Source organism: Palaemon carinicauda, chromosome 12 (assembly GCF_036898095.1).
Source record: "Palaemon carinicauda isolate YSFRI2023 chromosome 12, ASM3689809v2, whole genome shotgun sequence".
Taxonomy (NCBI): Eukaryota; Metazoa; Arthropoda; class Malacostraca; order Decapoda; family Palaemonidae; genus Palaemon; species Palaemon carinicauda.
Window position 1 is genome coordinate 6,984,586 of NC_090736.1, and position 13,738 is coordinate 6,998,323.

Below are 13,738 nucleotides of genomic sequence, written 5' to 3' on the forward strand. Positions count from 1 at the left end.
ACTAATCCTGAAAGACCTTCAAAGCAATCTTGGTTACAAGCTAATACTTGCCAAGTACTACAAGTGAGGAAACTCTTAGGCTAAAAATGAATAGGTTTCTATGCCAGTGGGGATCTTAGTCTCTTTAAGAGAGGTACTGGACAACTACACTACTCTGAACTGTTCTGATGCTGGAAATCTGTGAGGCCAGATTAAAAACCAGAGAAAAAAGGGATTTTGACGAAGGAAAAATCTATTTCTGGGAAGAGGCCTGTGATGCCCGGTGAAAAGTCCTTCTTTGTACCTTTTCTAATATAAATCTTCCTTTTCACCGGCCGTCACAGGCCGCCCCAGAAAAACAAATATCACCAAAATGTAATAACTGTGCTTAAAAATTGTCACACAACTTACAATTCGAAATGACTTCCAAACTATTACTGAATAAAATTTCTGTTGTGTAATAAAATATGTAAAAACTTCCTTAACAAGATTTATACACAAAGAAATTCTGGTGTCTGATAATACTTTATCATCTTATCTTAGAATGACATATTGCCACTTCTGCAGTACATGTACATTAACAAACCCTAGTAGAATAAGTAACAGGCAGAATACATTTAAAAGCATCTTGGCAAAATGGGACAAACCTTTATCCTTTCATACAAAATGTAAATATGGATACATAATTCATTTATCAAAGAGTTACAGACTCACAAGTTATATATTTGTTGCAAAATTAGTTGAGTGAAACCCAAAAATCATTTTACAGAATCTTTTTTTCAGAAAAAAAGACTTCCCTCTAAGATTGCGTTAATTCCAAAAATAAAACAGGAATATTTTGAAATGGGATATTTCAGAAAAGCCTAAATGTATTCTGCCTATTAACAATGTTATAAGAATACCTAGTAAGCCTTAAAAATTACATAAAATTTTAATACACCTGAGGAACAAAATGCCAGGATATCTTCTTAATATGGAGTGCATAAATCACATGGAACTACTGTATAGGTGCTTTGTGTTGAATATACCTGATGAGACTAATTCTTGATCGGTAACTAAGCCAAGATTTGTAAATCAAGTGACCTGTGGAGATGGATACGATTAAATTCAAAATACTATTCTATGGGTACTTCTTACTGATAAGTTGCTTCAAACAATATTGAATGAATTGAATCATAGAAATTTAACTATGACAACAACAAAACCTAAGCATGTACTACAGAAACTCTATAGAAAGTTTTCCTTCTAAAAATAATGACTTCACCAGTCCTTCCCTATAGTGTGTTTCTTGTTAATGAACGCGTTATATCAGGGAGAAATATACTATGATGGCAACGAAACCTAAGCAGGTACAGTACTACAGAAACTCTATCGGAATTCTTCCTTTTAAAAGTAATGACTTCACCAATCCTTTTATTTTATGATGCCTATAATGTTAACTGTGATATATTATAACATGAAGCTTTTTCAGGTTTCAAATGTTTCATACAGAGCTCAGACTATGAGCATTGAAGATCTTTTTACATTTCTGTAAACAGTCAGGTTTTGACTTTGCGCTTCTACTGAAAAACTGATGATCCCCACAAGCAAATCTTTTATGAAATAATAATGTTTTGGTAATACCTGCAATTATGGACATCTAATTCTATATTCATTAGAAAAAAATTAAAATGATATTGAATACCTTTAAGATCACATCTAAATAAATACCTTAATTCATGAAGTTCTTTCTGTATTGCCTATCTTCAGCAGATAATACAAGTATTTTCCATATATTTTATATAAATAGTTTGAAATAACTTTGGATATCCAGTACTGTACAGTATAACATAAAAAAAAAAAAAAAGGATTTACTCGTCACCCGAAATGTACAGATTAAATCAAGACACCTGTTCCTCATCATACTATAGTTCTAAAGAATATGTAATGTTTCTCGTTGAGACAATGACATACTGTATACATTACACCTTTATAACTTCCGTGTACAGTATTACGCTATTCTTTTTAACCCTGACGTACAGCAGGAATTTAATTTCTTCTTTCATTAGGTTACCCAGCTGTTGACCTAACCCAGCATTACAGTGTCATATTACTTAAGCTCATGTATAAAATTCTCTTTCAAGTGGTTTTTAAATACAAAAGATCTCTCAAGGAACAAAAAAGTAGTAGAGTTTGAAGTAACCGTAATCCAAAAGTAGTTGAGTTTGAAGTAACCGTAATCCAAAAGTAGTTGAGTTTGAAGTAACAGTAATCCAAAAGTAGTCGAGTTTGAAGTAACCGTAATCCAAAAGTAGTTGAGTTTGGAGTAACAGTAATCCAAAAGTAGTCGAGTTTGAAGTAACCGTAATTCAAAAGTAGTTGAGTTTGAAGTAACAGTAATCCAAAAGTAGTCGAGTTTGAAGTAACCGTAATTCAAAAGTAGTTGAGTTTGAAGTAACAGTAATCCAAAAGTAGTCGAGTTTGAAGTAACCGTAATCCAAGAAGAGCAACAGCACCAATCAAATGGGTCTTCTTTCCAAGGTGAAGGATCCAACTTATTGAAATAATTGAATTTTGTGAAGGGAATCTCTTCATACAGCTGTTATCAAGTCTAACATCTGTAAAAAAAAAAAAATGCAATTGTAATTTTTCATTATCTGTTTTAAAGCGATCAAAATAATAATATAATTCTATAAAAATGTTATTTTTATAATAAAATAAATTTTTTAATATACTTACCCGGTGATTATATAAGCTGCAACTCTGTTGCTCGACAGAAAACTCTACGTTAAAAATCCGCAAGCGATCGCAATGCAGGTAGGGGGTGTACTTCAACAGCGCCATCTGTCGTGCAGGTACTCAGTACTCAAATGTAAACACAGAACTCAATTTTCTCCTCGGTCCACTGGGTCTCTATTGGGGAGGAAGGGAGGGTCCTTTAATATATAATCACCGGGTAAGTATATTCAAAAATTTATTTTATTATAAAAATAACATTTTTCAATATTAAACTTAGCCGGTGATTATCTAAGCTGATTCACACCCACGGGGTTGGGTAGAGACCAGCAATAATTGTTTACATTATTATGAGCTAAGGATTTTTTATTTCATTTTAGCAGTTATTCAAAATAACAAACATAAAATAAATAAGTACCTGGTAAGGAAGTCGACTTGAACAATTACTCTGCCTTTTTAAGTACGTCTTCCTTACGGAGCCTCGCGATCCTCTTAGGATGCTGAGCGACCCCTAGGATCTGAAGTATCAAGGGTTGCAACCCATACAACAGGACCTCATCAAAACCTCTAATCTAGGCGCTTCTCAAGAAATGACTTTGACCACCCGCCAAATCAAGTAGGATGCAAAAGGCTTCTTAGCCTTCCGGACAACCCAAAAACAATAATAAAACATTTCAAGAGAAAGATTAAAAAGGTTATGGAATTAGGGAATTGTAGTGGTTGAGCCCTCACCCACTACTGCACTCGTTGCTACGAATGGTCCCAGAGTGTAGCAGTTCTCGTAACGAGACTGGACATTCTTAAGATAAAAAGACGCGAACACTGACTTGCTTTTCCAATAGGTTGCGTCGATTATACTTTGCAGAGATCTATTTTGTTTAAAGGCCACGGAAGTTGCGACAGCTCTAACTTCGTGTGTCCTTACCTTCAGCAAAGCTTGGTCTTCCTCATTCAGATGGGAATGAGCTTCTCGTATTAACAGTCTGATAAAATAGGATAAAGCATTCTTTGACATAGGCAAAGATGGTTTCTTAACTGAACACCATAAAGCTTCAGACGGGCCTCGTAAAGGTTTAGTTCGTTTTAAATAGAACTTAAGAGCTCTTACAGGACATAAGACTCTTTCTAGTTCATTTCCAACCATACGATAAGTTTGGAATATCGAACGATATTGGCCAAGGCCGAGAAGGCAGCTCGTTTTTGGCTAGAAAACCAAGTTGTAGAACATGTAGCCGTTTCGGATGAGAATCCGATGTTCTTGCTGAAGGCATGAATCTCACTGACTCTTTTAGCTGTGGCTAAGCATACCAGGAAAAGAGTCTTTAAGGTGAGATCTTTCAGGGAGGCTGATTGTAGCGGTTCGAACCTGTCTGAAATAAGGAATCTTAGTACCACGTCTAAATTCCAACCAGGTGTAACCAAACGACGCTCCTTCGTGGTCTCAAAAGACTTAAGGAGGTCCTGTAGATCTTTATTGTTGGAAAGATCTAAGCCTCTGTGATGGAAGACTGATGCCAACATGCTTCTGTAACCCTTGATAGTGGGAGCTGAAAGAGATCGTTCTTTCCTCAGATATAAGAGGAAGTCAGCTATTTGAGTTACAGAGGTACTGGTCGAGGATACGGATACTGACTTGCACCAGTTTCGGAAGATTTCCCACTTCGATTGGTAGACTCTAAGGGTGGATGTTCTCCTTGCTCTAGCAATCGCTCTGGCTGCCTCCTTCGAAAAGCATCTAGCTCTCGAGAGTCTTTCGATAGTCTGAAGGCAGTCAGACGAAGAGCGTGGAGGCCTTGGTGTACCTTCTTTACGCGTGGCTGACGTAGAAGGTCCACCCTTAGGGGAAGAGTTCTGGGAACGTCTACTAGCCATCGAAGTACCTCGGTGAACCATTCTCTCGCGGGCCAGAGGGAAGCAACTAGCGTCAACCTTGTCCCTTCGTGAGAGGCGAACTTCTGCAGTACCTTGTTGACAATCTTGAACGGAGGGAATGCATATAGATCTAGATGTGACCAATCTAGTAGAAAGGCATCTATATGAACTGCTGCTGGGTCCGGGATTGGTGAGCAAAATATTGGGAGCCTCTTGGTCATCGAGGTTGCGAAGAGATCTATGGTTGACTGGCCCCAGGTGGCCCAAAGTCTCTTGCATACATCCTTGTGGAGGGTCCATTCTGTTGGAATTATTTGTCCCTTCCGACTGAGACAATCTGCCATGACATTCAAGTTGCCTTGGATGAACCTCGTTACTAGTGATATGTCTAGACCTTTTGACCAGGAGAGGAGGTCCCTTGCGATCTCGTACAACGTCAGAGAGTAGGTCCCTCCTTGCTTGGAGATGTACGCCAAAGCCGTGGTGTTGTCCGAGTTCACCTCCACCACTTTGCCTTGAAGGAGAGACCTGAAGCTTTTCCAGGTCAGACGTACTGCCAGTAGCTCCTTGCAGTTGAAATGCATTGTCCTTTGACTCGAGTTCCATAATCCCGAGCATTCCCGACCGTCTAATGTCGCACCCCAGCCTACGTCCGATGCGTCCGAGAAGAGAACGTGGTTGGGAGTCTGAACAGTCAGGGGAAGACCCTCTCTAAGGTTGATATAGTCCTTTCACCAAGTCAGACAAGACTTTATCTTTCCGGAAACCGGGATCGAGACCGCTTCTAGCGTCTTGTCCTTTTTCCAGTGAAAAGCTAGATGGTATAGAAGAGGACGGAGGTGTAGTCTTCCTAGTGACACAAATTGATCCACGGATGACAGTGTCCCTACCAGACTCATCCACAGCCTGACTGAGCAGCGTTCCTTCTTCAGCATCTTCTGGATGGATAGCAGGGCTGGGGGCTGATCGTCTTGTTCAGCAACGTCCTCATCAGAGGGCTCCTCATCCGAAACTGGTGAGGAAACAGCAACGGAGTGGGCAACGTCTGACTCGCTGAATCCGGTCGCACTGGTGGATGCGTGACGGTACCGGACGCAATATCATGGAACTGCTGCACAGTCTGTGAACTGTCAACAACCATGGGTGCGCGAGGAAGTACAGCGTCAACCCGAAACTGTCTAGACCATCTGGGTTGTGCAGTCAACACCCTACCAGGTTGCTGAGGTTGACGCACTGTGTCACAACAAGTCACCTCTGCTGGTTGTTGAACGTCCTGAACATCAACAACCACCTCCGAGCGTCGCTTAACGTCAACGTGCGACTGGCAACCCACACTGGGTCGCATCGGTGGAGGAACCACCTCAACTGGCAGACGCGAGTAGGTTACCTCAGCGTCAACAGGGCGCACAACCGACCGGTTGGAAGGTTGTTGGCCAGAAGGAGGAACCACCTCAACTGGCAGACGCGAGTAGGTTACCTCAGCGTCAACAGGGCGCACAACCGACCGGTTGGAAGGTTGTTGGCCAGAAGGAGGAACCACCTCAACTGGCAGACGCGAGTAGGTTACCTCAGCGTCAACAGGGCGCACAACCGACCGGTTGGAAGGTTGTTGGCCAGAAGGTTCTTCTCCGCATTTAAGTCCTCTATCAAGGACGCAAGCTTGGACTGCATGGCTTGCAGCAAAGCCCATTTAGGGTCTACGGGAGCAGGTGTGGCAACAGACGGGGTTAGCGACTGAGGCGGAACCGTTTACCATCCCTGAAAGCCTTGTTATGTGTGACATAATAGTACAGCAAAACTTCAAAGGCTTGACAAAAGCTGAGAAGTTGACCTGTAAACAACTTGGAGTGTCTCCTGGCTAGGGGCCAGGGCGAGTCTACCAGAATTGAGAAGTCTATCTGGGCAGAGGCATGAACTCCCAAGCCGAGAACTTCTCTCGTGTCATATCAGACTCTCGCTCTATAAGCCAGTTTAAAAGAAGGGAAATCAAAGGCTGTATCCCTAAAAACTCCTCCTGGTGCAAAAACCAGTCGCCTAGCCAACGTAATGCTCTCTAGGAGAGCGAGAGAGCACTAGCTTAAAAACAACGGCTTCGAAGTAGCTAGGCCTAGTGTAAGTTCTGACGTTTAGGCGAACGAGGAGCAGCAGTTACAAGATCCGGACGAAGATCCTTAAAAAAAAAAAATCATCATGATTTAATTAAAGTCCATAGGAGGCTAAGCAGCTTAAGGCTCCTCTCCATCTGACAGAGTCCTCAAGGGAATATCAGTAGGAGGGAGAACAGCAACTTCCTCATCTACAGGAACCTTGTCCGATAAAAGCTAGGTTACCTCAGTGAGTCTCTCACTGGAGCATTAGTAGCAGACCAGAAGGCAACGTCATGTAACTGCTTGACAGTCTGTGAACTGTCAACAACTGAACTGTCAACCACAACAGGTGCGTGAGGAGGTACAGTGTCCACTCGAGACTGCTTTGACTGTCTAGACTGAGCAGTCAAAACAACTCTAGAATGCGGAGGTTGACGCACCGCGTCAAAACAAACCAACTTAGACTGTTGTTGTACCTCGCGAACGTCAACGGAAGGTTCCGTGCGTCGCTGAACGTCAACATGCGGCTGGCAGGGTACACTGGAACGCATGGGTGGCGGGACTCTCTCAGCTGGAGTGCGGCAGAAGGTCGCCTCAGCGTCCACAGGACGCACAACCGTGGTTGGTTGTAGGCTAGAGGTTGGTGTCAACCTTCTCCGCACGAAAGTCCTGCATCAATGACGTTAACTGAGACTGCATGGTCTGCAGCAAAGACCACTTAGGGTCTACAAGAGCAGGTGCGGCAACAGACGGTGTGACTGCCTGATGCGGTACCGCTTTGCCTCTCTTAGGAGGTGAGCAGTCGTCGGAAGACTGCAGCGAGTCCGAACTGACCCAGTGGCTACAACTGGGCCGTTGGACTTGCGCGGAAGGGACCGACTTGCGCTTAATAAGCCGCGAGACCTTGGTCCATGGTTTCTTACGAGAAACCTCTTCCGCAGACGAGAAATAAATGGGCTCTCTCGTCTTTGTGTGGGTGGGGCGATCTTGGGTAGATACGCCCGAAACCACGGAGGGAAAAACGTCTGTTCTGTTCGTTGATCAAGGCCTCTCGAACCCATAAGTCGTTCGACATTACTTCTCCCCTGGGCTTGGGAGCTTGCAAGAGGTCCCGGACTAGGTGAACGACAGGCACGAACAGACGAACCCTCGGACGCAACACTGTAACACTTTGCGCATATCACTTTATCGATTTTCTGTTTTGCACTTATTTCACTGAAATCGAAACTTTAACTGATTTCTACCTGAAACACGCAATTCTACCCTTCATTAAAAGGTAGTAATTGCGAAATCAGTCGTATAATGAAGCTCATTAATACTAGCAAAAAACAGAAAACATATATAAAGATAAAAAATTCAGTGGCTGGGAAAGAGACTAAACACTAGTTCAAATAAACTACGTTTACAATCTCTCACCGCACATAGCCTGGGGACAAGAATAAAACCCTAGAAACGTTTTACCTTCCTCCCCGTACAGAGACTAGGGACGAGAGTAACACGAGAACAACGTTACCCGCTTGAACGGAACGTTTTCTCTCCTCTCTCTCCCTCCGTCTCTATCTCTCTCTCTCTTTCTCTCTTGATTTCGCACCTAAGAGAAGAGGCCAATTATATATCGTCAAAAAAACATGTTATTTGACTAAAGGAAAAAACTGAAAGGTTTTCCAAATAAAAAGTTCCTTTAATTTAGAATTTAAAACATTTAAGCTAAGAAAGAATGAACAAAACGTCAGAATCGATTTACTCTTACTGCAAAGTGAAACCGTGATACACTCTCTCTCTATCGTAACGATAGAGCGCATGTTGAACGTCCTGAACGTCAACAACTGCGTAGTCTAAAAAACTAAACGTTAGTTCATCTTTGAAAACAGTACGAAGACTATCAAAGAAATTCTTTCATAAAACATTAAATTTAAAAAGTTTTAAATTCTTTAAAGGCTAAATACGATATAACGGGCTCAACGTTGATTAACTTCGGTTCCAAGTAAGGACCGCCTACTATCAGGAAAGGTCGCATATAAACAAAACATAAAAATTTATTTTTATATGTTTATAATAAATGGAAAGTTAATCGAAGAGGCCTAATAAAGGCGGAGAGATATAAAATATATAGATCTATAACGTGTTAAGCAAAATTACTAAAACCTAAACACACTTCCGTCTAAGGGAAGGGTCGGCCATTTAAAAGTGAAAGAGAGTCCATACTCTCTTTGTCACCATAATTAAATCTATCCAAAACGAGTTCAAGTTTTGAGATGAAGATAAAACACCTGCATAGCGAAAGCTCAAAACTAGAATAGTGTACTTCACCAAATAGTTGTGAAAACAAATCCAGTTAGTAACAGCGAATTAGTAGGTCTTGCCGGTAGCCCGACAGAGAGAAAATTGAGTTCTGTGTTTACATTGAGTACTGAGTACCTGCACGACAGATGGCGCTGTTGAAGTACACCCCCTACCTGCATTGCGATCGCTGGCGGATTTTTAACGTAGAGTTTTCTGTCGAGCAACAGAGTTGCAGCTTATATAATCACCGGCTAAGTTTAATATTGAAAATTCTAAGATAATAATGTATTCCTTGTATTTTTATACTCTACTTGAATAGGTTAAGGCATGAAGACTAATGAGGGGAAAATATCACACTAATATAGTTGGCATATCAAAACACTAGTAAAAACTGTGTTAAAAAATTACTCAATAATGTGAAAAAAAGAACTATGACAAAATAAATAGTTACATGTCATCTGCTTTACTGTTACTGTTCACTTGCTTTCTATAGGACAATAACAACAAATGCAGCCATTCCTAGTCCACTGCAGGACAAAGGCCTCAGTCATGACAATTCATGCCAGAGATTTGGCCATTTTTTATCACCACACCGGCCAGTGTGGATTGGTTATGGTGGGTTATTTTTGTCTGAGAGCTCACAGCAAACCAACCTAGTGTGGGTGGCCCTGACTATTAAAGCTATACTGATCATGGCGATATGCAAACCCTTCCACCACATTAAGATATCCCTGCTCAAATAGGATTATTTACAGTCATGAGCTATAAAAGGGATTTTGACGAAGGAAAAATCTATTTCTGGGGAGAGACCTATGGCGCCCGGTGAAAAGAGTCCTTCTCGCGTCGTGGCGTGGGTGGTGTGGCGCTGGTGGTTGGCTAGGGCCTTTGTATCGGCCCATCCCTTTGACGAAGGAATTAACTAAATGGAAGACAACCTGTGAATAGTGGATTTCACGCACCTTTGCTTTATATACGACACCCAAAAGGTGCTCGTGCGAGGGTTGTAACCTCAGCATTCCATGCTTTTATCTTTCTCTGGTATAATTGGAAGGTTTTATCAGAAAAGGTATATAAGAAGGACTCTTTTCACCGGCCGCCACAGGTTGACCCAGAAAATATCTTTTTATAATGTCCTTATTATCATTATTTTGATTATGATTATTATTTTCATTAGCTAAGCTACAAACGTAGTTGGGAAAGCAGAATTCTACAGTATGTGCCCAAGGGCTCCAACAGGAAAGAATAGCCCAGTGAGGAAAGGAAACATTCGTGGCATGCTTGAACTTCCAAAGTTCCATCAATTCAATTACCCAATTAGGAAGATCATTCCACAATCTGGTCACAGCATAAAAAAAAACTTCCAGAAAACTGCAGTATTAAGGTGAAGAATATATACTTTACACAACTCAACATGATTAAGTTAAAGTATGAAAGGTAATGGTTTATAAAACTGTAAAAAGGTTCATCAGTATAACTAAATTAATGTCACTCAATTAAAATGCTGGTAACTATTGTACATAAAAATCGAAATTAAACCAATTCTCTTGAATATATTTTCCTGAACAATTAGAACATTTTATCCTCCATAAACTTATTTCATAGTTTTAAAATCAGAATTTTTAAAAGCAATTTGTATTTTTTCTAAGTATATAAACCTGAGTCCTTTGAACATCTGGTGATGCTGGCCATGACAAAATTACTGGCTGCCAGGCTCATGACTTTCAGCCATAGACTGACGATGTCACCTGTCAACCTACTCTAGTTGATGTTTTGAGGCGTAACAGAGGAATAAAGAGAGAAAGAAACTGAAAACTGAGAAAGAAAACTAATTAACAGAACCAGGGCGATAACGAGAAGTAGGTAAGACAGCTTGAAAGTCTGACTCCTCAGAGACTGGAGTGTTCCCTAGCTCATGAACGCTTGAAGTCATGTTATTAAGTGGCGAGGAGTCTTACTGATGATCATGTGTATGCGATGTTTCATCTCAATGTTTATACGAGGATTCAGAGCAGTCCCGTGAAGTCGGCTGCCTCGACTCAACAAGTGGACGCGCTGGAAGGTCTCGGTGTGAGGAAAGCTCAAGTGTCTTTGACCGGCACCAGCACACAGAGGGATCTCCGAGTGTTAGAAGATCTTAATACATCGTTGAGATGTAGGTGACAGGTGCCCTGGGACTTGAATGTCCCGATCACTGAAAGAGTAACTGCGAGGAGTACCATCGCGCAGTGTTGTCCGATTGTGTGGTGAACATGTGCATAGAGGCCGAGCTGGTGGCGACCGATCAAAGTGGGACTGATCAGCTGGAGGCAGGTGACAGAGAGGTTTTTGGCGAGATAGTCTACTAACATCACCACACGAGATCGACGATTGCATGCTACACAACGATCCTTCTGCTCGACTGTTGTCTTTCTCGGAGTTTACCTCGATGTTTCTAAGGAACTTTCTCTGAAGAAGAAACGTGAAGAATGTGGTGCCCCTCATTTCCTACTGAAATTGCGCATTCTTGGTACTGAATAGAAAAACCCGAAGAAGGTGCAGAAGGTCCAGAAGCTAAAGGAGAATTGAATGAGTTACAGTGTTTCTTCAGTAACAGCTAAAGTGTTAACAAGTCTGAAGCCAATGATTTTATCTTAGCAGCCTCCTTCTTCTTCTTGCCAAGCTCTACCATGACTTGTACTTGTCATAAGGGGATAAGTAAAATCGAGTGTAAAAACTGTTAGAAAAAGGACAGGAAAAATGTTATTTTCATTAGAAAATAAATTTTTGAATATACTTACCCGATAATCATGTAGCTGTCAACTCTGTTGCCGACAGAAATCTACGGTCGGGATACGCCAGCGATCGCTATACAGGTGGGGGTGAACACCACAGCGCCATCTGTGGTCAGGTACTCCAGTACTTCTTGTCAACACCACCTCAATTTTTTCCTCGGTCCACTGGTTCTCTATGGGGAGGAAGGGTGGGTCAATTAAATCATGATTATCGGGTAAGTATATTCAAAAATTTATTTTACTAATGAAAATAACATTTTTCAATATTAATCTTACCCGATAATCATGTAGCTAATTCACACCCAGGGTGGTGGGTGGAGACCAGCATACATGTTAACAAAGAAGCTAAGTATCCCGTATTTTATTTTATTAGTTATTCAAAAATAACATAAAATAAATAAGTACCTGGTAAGGAAGACGACTTGAACCATTACTCTGCCTTTATTAAGTACGACTTCCTTACTGAGCGTAGCGGTCCTCTTAGGATGCTGAACGACTCTTAGGTGCTGAAGTATAAAGGGCTGCAACCCATACTAAAGGACCTCATCACAACCTTTAACCTCGGCGCTTCTCAAGAAAGAATTGACCACCCGCCAAATCAACAAGGATGTGGAAGGCTTCTTAGCCGACCGTACAACCCATAAAAAGTATTCAAGAGAAAGGTTAAAAAGGTTATGGGATTATGGGAATGTAGTGGCTGAGCCCCCGCCTACTACTGCATTCGTTGCTACGAATGGTCCCAGGGTGTAGCAGTTCTCGTAAAGAGACTGGACATCTTTGAGATAGAATGATGCGAACACTGACTTGCTTCTCCAATAGGTTGCATCCATAACACTCTGCAGAGAACGGTTCTGTTTGAGGGCCACTGAAGTAGCCACAGCTCTCACTTCATGTGTCCTTACCTTCAGCAAAGCAAGGTCTTCTTCCTTCAGATGAGAATGTGCTTCCCTAATCAGGAGCCTGAATAGGTAAGAAACTGAGTTCTTAGACCTTGGAAGAGAAGGCTTCTTGATAGCACACCATAAGGCTTCTGATTGTCCTCGTAAAGGTTATGACCTTTTTAGATAGTACCTAAGAGCTCTAACTGGGCAAAGTACTCTCTCCAGTTCGTCCCCCACCAAGTTGGACAGGTTTGGGATCTCGAACGACTTAGGCCAAGGACGTGAAGGAAGCTCGTTTTAGCAAAAAACCGAGCTGCAAGGAACATGTAGCCGTTTCAGATGTGAAAACTATGTTCCTGCTGAAGGCGTGGATCTCACTTACTCTTTTAGCTGTTGTCAAGCACACGAGGAAAAGAGTTTTTAAATGTGAGGTCCTTAAAAGAGGCTGATTGGAGAGGTTCAAATCTTGATGACATAAGGAACCTTAGGACCACGTCTAGATTCCAGCCTGGAGTGGACAACCGACGTTCCTTTGAGGTCTCAAAAGACCTAAGGAGGTCCTGTAGATCTTTGTTGGTGGAAAGATCCAAGCCTCTGTGGCGGAAAACCGCTGCCAACATACTTCTGTAACCCTTAATCGTAGGAGCTGAAAGGGATCTTACGTTCCTTAGATTTAACAGGAAGTCAGCAATCTGGGTTACAGTGGTACTGGATGAGGAAACTGCATTGGCCTTGTACCAGCTTCGGAAGACTTCCCCTTTAGACTGATAGACTCTGAGAGTGGATGTCCTCCTTGCTCTGGCAATCGCTCTGGCTGCCTCCTTCGAAAAGCCCCTAGCTCTTGAGAGTCTTTCGAAAGTCTGAAGGCAGTCAGACGAAGAGCGTGGAGGTTTGGATGTACCTTCTTTACGTGAGGTAGACGTAGAAGGTCCACTCCTAGAGGAAGAGTCCTGGGAATGTCGACCAGCCATTGCAGTACCTCTATGAACCATTCTCTCGCGGGCCAGAGCGGAGCCAACCAACGTCAGCCGTGTCCCTTTGCGAGAGGCGAACTTCTGAAGTACCCTGTTGACAATCTTGAACGGCAGGAATGCATACAGGTCGAGATGGGACCAATCCAGCAGAAAAGCATCCACGTGAACTGCTGCTG

General features: G+C 42.1%; 1 long non-coding RNA gene across 1 annotated transcript in view; it reads right to left on the reverse strand.

Moving 5' to 3' along the window:
* Positions 1 to 465: 465 nt before the first annotated feature.
* LOC137650502 (uncharacterized) overlaps positions 466 to 13,738 on the reverse strand; it is a 67,241-nt gene continuing 53,968 nt past the window's right edge. The window contains exon 3 of the long non-coding RNA XR_011045968.1: positions 466 to 2,576. This is a non-coding gene — a long non-coding RNA (uncharacterized lncRNA). The remainder of the gene's footprint in view (positions 2,577 to 13,738) is intronic.